Here is a 6,000-nt window from a genome sequence, read left to right as displayed (position 1 = left end):
GGGGTAAGCATGTGCGAGGTAGGGCAGAGGGGTAAGCATGTGCGAGGTAGGGCAGAGGGGTAAGCATGTGCGAGGTAAGGCAGAGGGGTAAGCATGTGCGAGGTAGGGCAGAGGGGTAAGCATGTGCGAGGTAGGGCAGAGGGGTAAGCACGTGCGAGGTAGGGCTGAGGGGTAAGCACGTGCGAGGTAGGGCAGAGGGGTAAGCACGTGCGAGGTAGGGCAGAGGGGAAAGCACGTGCGAGGTAGGGCAGAGGGGTAAGCACGTGCGAGGTAGGGCAGAGGGGTAAGCACGTGCGAGGTAGGGCAGAGGGGTAAGCACGTGCGAGGTAGGGCAGAGGGGTAAGCACGTGCGAGGTAGGGCAGAGGGGTAAGCACGTGCGAGGTAGGGCAGAGGGGTAAGCACGTGCGAGGTAGGGCAGAGGGGTAAGCACGTGCGAGGTAGGGCAGAGGGGTAAGCACGTGCGAGGTAGGGCAGAGGGGTAAGCACGTGCGAGGTAGGGCAGAGGGGTAAGCACGTGCGAGGTAGGGCAGAGGGGTAAGCACGTGCGAGGTAGGGCAGAGGGGTAAGCACGTGCGAGGTAGGGCAGAGGGGTAAGCACGTGCGAGGTAGGGCAGAGGGGTAAGCACGTGCGAGGTAGGGCAGAGGGGTAAGCACGTGCGAGGTAGGGCAGAGGGGTAAGCACGTGCGAGGTAGGGCAGAGGGGTAAGCACGTGCGAGGTAGGGCAGAGGGGTAAGCACGTGCGAGGTAGGGCAGAGGGGTAAGCACGTGCGAGGTAGGGCAGAGGGGAAAGCACGTGCGAGGTAGGGCAGAGGGGTAAGCATGTGCGAGGTACGACAGAAGGGAAAGCACGTGTGAGGTAGGGCAGAACAGCAGCATTCCCTCGGTAGCACCTGGTAATAGGAGGCATGTGTTCTTAGAGCCACTGTGTGCCGGTCCTACACCGCCTCAGCGCCAGCTCCGGGCATCTGCACAGCGGAGCCTCAGCTGGCACGGGGCCACAGGGATCCTGGTCACGTGCCCCGGCAGCCGGGAGCGTGCGCAACTAGCACGTCCCCCGCCCGCCGGCTCTGCGCGGACTATACTTCACTAATAACATGTGGAGGAGCCCAGAGGAAACGAGTAAAATACGGATGAGATGAGCTTATAACCGCTCTGCGCCTTTAAAAGACATAGAAGGAGCAACAAACCCTCGTCCTACTACACTGACAGGGCTGAACGTGTGCGGTTGGGGGAGGGCTAATGAAGCCGAATGATGTTGTGACAGAACATTTATCAACCATTTCTGACAGCATCGATCCGACTCTGCCAAAGCCACATCTCCACCGCCCCCAAGGGCCGCGACTGGCGCAGCTGCTGTTGCCGTGACCGACCTCTTCAGAGGAGGACGCGCACCGCTCCAATTAGCGCCGGCAGCCGCGGTGAAGACAATCCCGTCCGGGCCCCGACGCTGCCGTGTCAGAGCCGAGCTGCGCCCTCACAGTCAGAACGTCCCTGGAGCATCCGCTCTGCTGTATCCCTCCGCCCACTCTTCTGGAGCCGGATCTCACTTCTCATTTACAGGGGCTGCATTTGGTCAGCTGAAGAGTTAACTAGAGGGAAGGAAAAAAAGTAGCGCCGGTCTGTGTTTCGCTCTGCTCGGGCGGAGGGATATTCCTCTCGGAGCTAACGTGGTGCTGAGGCTCGACGAGCGAAAAAAATGTCTGCCTGAGGGAGACCCACAAGTTCCTATCGGGTGAAAACAAAACCTTTCGGTGCGGTGAAAGCCCATCAAACCCGTGGAAACCGGGTGCTCAGAAGACGCTGTGCTCGGGGGACGGATACCGGCTGCTGCCAGGAGCCCTGGAGGAAGGTGGACGGGGGCTCCCATAAACTTCAACCCAATTGTTGGATGTTCAGACGGAAAAAAAGGTGAATGTGGGTTGTGTGAGTACGGCTCTGGGGCAATAGTGGGGGTGCCCAGTGTCACTATAGGGGGCAGGGTAGTGTGGTCGGCTGGTGTGCTGGGGCTGCTCTCCCCCCATTGGGCTGTCCTGCCCCTGCTCCTGCCCTGGTGCAGCCCCCTTATGGGACAAGTAGTCCCTGTGGCCCTGACTACCCCGGGGGCCCTGTGCTGTGTGGCCCCCAGCATGCTGTGTGCTCCCAGGGCTCCTCCAAGTCTTCTCTCCAAGTTGCAGCCTAAGTTGCAGCTCTATTGTGTCAGGCAGCGGAGTGCCTCATTCCTCCTTATTGTCTCCCCCTCATCCCTCCTGTACTTCACCCTCTTAGGCCTGGGTAGCCCAAACTTATAAGGGGTGGCTACTTTATTCAGACAGTGTCAGTGTGGCTTCCCTGTGCCCCGGTGTCAGATAGGCAGCAGTGTTGGAGGGTGCTGCATGCAGATGGTGAGTGTCTCTCTCTATCTCTCTCTAGGAGCTGATCTGAGTGGTCGGAGATGAATCCTCAGCAGCGGATGGCCGCTATAGGCACAGACAAGGAGCTGAGTGACCTCCTGGACTTCAGTGCGGTACGGTATCATTCAGGGTCTTACTCTACAATCTGGGGGCTGCTAAGACTGCCGGACGCCATCGCTTTGATGTCACGTCTAGACTCTTTAAGATGTAATCACTTAAAAAGACTACGGGGGTCAATTGGCTTATAACTCCGAGACTAGTCATTGACCCCAAAACCACCAATCCAATTATAGTCTCTTAAAACCCTATTAGGTCTCCTTTTTCTTCACCAAAAAGCCCGAACTGTAAGAGATTATTTATAAGTAGGTGGACAGAAAGCTTAGCCCACACTTGTTGCCTTCTGTAAGGTTTCTCTCCAGATCTGTCTTTCTTGCCGTGTAAAGTTAGCTACGGCCGCTTTCTGAGTATTTTTGGCCATGTAGTATTTTCTTATGACACTATAATAGATGGAATATTTTTCCATACATTGTTACTGCTGTGCATATTCTTAGTGGTAGTATTGATGCTGTACGTACATGAGCCTTCGAAATCAACAGGCAGTTACTTTTATTACATGTAGTGTGCTGCTAGGCATGCTTTACAACAATGCACTTATAGCAAAATCCTATTCTGTTTTGCAGATGTTTTCTCCACCTGTTAATAGTGGGAAAACCAGACCAACTACACTAGGAAGTAGTCAATTCAGTGGATCAGGTAAAAATCACATCTACTAGCGTTGAGTATATCAATAATTGCTAGTTGTGAATTGTGGTTTATAATACTTTGACATCTGTAATATTTACTTACACATCATCCCCCCTCCCTTTTCCCCTCTTAGTCATGCACATTGTGCATGGAATAGGTGTAAATAAATGCTTCTGCCATCTTCTGGTATGTGACTATGTATGCTTTTGCTTTGCCCATTGATTTTATCACTGTAATATTTCTGCATGTATTATGAGGTCATGTCTCATCTGTACAGATTTCCGAGTATTTTGAGCCTTTATTTTGTTTTGAAATCTCTCACTGTCCCCAAATGATCTTCATGCTAATACCTAGGTATTCCGAACACTGTGATGTGTTTGCCTGTAGATATTCTGCCATACCTGGGTATATTTTACATGTGACAATGAAGACTTGATTACTAAATCTGCAGGAATGGACGAGGATCCCCTATAAATTGGTTCCACATGTTTTTCTGCATGTTGCTAGCACAACCAGATGTAGCTTCCAAGACAACTGTGTTATGACAATGCTGAATGATTTTCCCCACAAGCACCAAACTCCTGCATCCTAGGGTTAGCACATTTTCTGCTAGTGCTCTCTGACATCCAAGAGTTACATATGGTTGGTTCAGTTTTTATAGTTTTGTACCTATGTTTTAGATATAATAGTGAAATAGAAATGTGATCCATGGATATACTACATGTCCCCTTGTAATATGTATACCTGTGTCCCCTTTAGTGTGTTTATCATGATGACCATCACTGCTGTCCATGGAGGTTTTGTGCCATTTTATTTTTTTTCTCCCTAGTCTGATTGATACTGTTGTGGTTATTCTATAACAAGTAACATAATAGACATCTGTATAGGTTTAATTCTTTGCAGTGTCTCTAGATCTGCAGTCGTGTGAATATTTTAAGGCCCAGTTATAGATTTGATCTAGTGTTCATACTGGTTTATCTAGATGTCTTCATATTGGGGGTTGTTTTTGGATGTTTGTGCCCATGGCATTGCTGTATCCTTTTCAGTAGGAGCATCACTAAAGGGATTTTTTTTTTTTAATGGCTCTAAAGTGTTCCCCCCGACCTGCTTGTCAGACTTCTAGACACAAGTGTCTGACACTTTCTGAAGTTAAAAGTGAACATTTTTTCCTGGGTGTGAAAATGTAAAGTGGAAAAATAAATACATATAATATATTTTTTTTTTATTTCACAGGGTCCCTCAGTCAGGTTCACAGGTTTTTTTATTTTGTTTCTATAACAAATCTTATGGCTGTCCACTATTTAAGGTTTTTGTTCTTTAGTAAGAATTATTTCACAAGACTTTGTAGAAGAAATGCCACTGAAAAGGAATCAAATGATTTCTGAAGCAATTGCTTTTTGTCAGCCTAATACTTGATTTGCCCGGATGACACAGCCGAGATCTTTTTGCACCTTGTAGAAAGAGAACAATACAAAGGATGGGTGATTATATATCTTCACATTTTTTTTTTTAAACCTAATATTGAAGACATTGTCTGTTTAAAAAAAAAATATATATATATTTACATAAAAATCTCAATGTTTATATATACGGTCAGGATGTGTAGGGAGACTGGACAGATGGTTGTGGCAGTGTGACAATTTCTTGCTGGACAATTGTACATGCGCTCTGTGTTTACTATTTGCTTCAAATACAGGCTTATTCTTTAGAACAAGAGCCTTATATTGCTGTTATTGGAAGTTTTTTTTTATCTTTCCCGGAATCAAGGCCACATACTTTTCCTCTACTTGAGATGGAGAAATTGAATGGTAGGAGGGTGAGTGTGTGTGTATATAAAATTATACATATATACATATGTATGTATGTGCACACACTGTTATAGATAGCAGTTTTGGGTACAAACTATAAAGCAATCCTTCAGATAAATTAGCTGTTTTTTTGTTTTTTTTTTTACTTAAGTTGCTGTGTCCCTTTCAGTCTAATGGATCATATGCAGTTCTTGGTCTGTCTTACATGCATTTCTTATGTATGAATGCAGCTAAGAAATGTGCATGTAATGCTGCATATATTTTATTTTATTTTTTTCACGTTATTGCTGTACAGTAACACCCCTAGAACAATGCTAAAGGAAATGTAATTTGATTGGTTTTAGCTACTATTATATACCATAAAACTGGATTGCTGTTTATTTTTTTTTCCATTTCAGTGTCAAATATACTTTTTAATTTTAACTGGAGCTATATCTAGCTTGTCTTTTGGATGTTTAAATTATTCTACCATGAACATGGGTATATATATTTAGATACATTTTTCCTGTCCTTTTTTTTTTTTTTTTTAAATGACAGATTAATTTAGTAAATGAGGGTGTATATATTCTTTTTTGATCAGTAAGCAACTGACAAAAGCAAAAAAGGCTAAAAAAAAATGTGTGAAAGCATAGCCTTATGCATTGAAAAGTGTGATAAAAAGGACAAACCATTAATGGCAACATAGCCTTAGGCTTCATTCACACACAGTATTTCCCTCACTTTGGTCAGTAGCAAAACTTGGAGTGGAACTGATGAAGCAAAAGTATAATGGAAAAATGTGCATCTTTTTCTGTGTTTTGGCCGTTTAGTTATGAACCAGTCTTAACATAAAATCACATCTTGTTACTTTTAGCCCCTGGATAATAAGCCTCTCTAATGGTCCCTTTACACCAGGGGTGTCAAACTCAGGCCCTCCAGCTGTTGCAAAACTACAAGTCCCATCATACCTGGACAGCCAAAGCTTTAGCTTTTGCTGTCCAGGCATGATGGGAATTGTAGTTTTAAAACAGCTGGAGGGCCTGAGTTTGACACGTCTGCTTTACACGGAAAGATTAT

At 46.0% G+C, this 6,000-nt stretch overlaps 1 long non-coding RNA gene across 1 annotated transcript in view; it reads left to right on the top strand.

The window, feature by feature from the left end:
* The first annotated feature begins 1,075 nt into the window (after window positions 1-1,075).
* The window catches only part of LOC138778798 (uncharacterized), a 42,843-nt gene continuing 37,918 nt past the window's right edge, over window positions 1,076-6,000 (top strand). Inside the window, exons 1-3 of the long non-coding RNA XR_011360894.1 lie at window positions 1,076-1,910; window positions 2,412-2,505; window positions 3,073-3,145. This is a non-coding gene — a long non-coding RNA (uncharacterized lncRNA). The remainder of the gene's footprint in view (window positions 1,911-2,411; window positions 2,506-3,072; window positions 3,146-6,000) is intronic.

This window comes from Dendropsophus ebraccatus, unplaced genomic scaffold (genome assembly GCF_027789765.1).
Source record: "Dendropsophus ebraccatus isolate aDenEbr1 unplaced genomic scaffold, aDenEbr1.pat pat_scaffold_688_ctg1, whole genome shotgun sequence".
Taxonomy (NCBI): Eukaryota; Metazoa; Chordata; class Amphibia; order Anura; family Hylidae; genus Dendropsophus; species Dendropsophus ebraccatus.
Note: the sequence above shows the minus strand (reverse complement) of the source record. Positions and strands in the feature narration are given on the sequence as shown.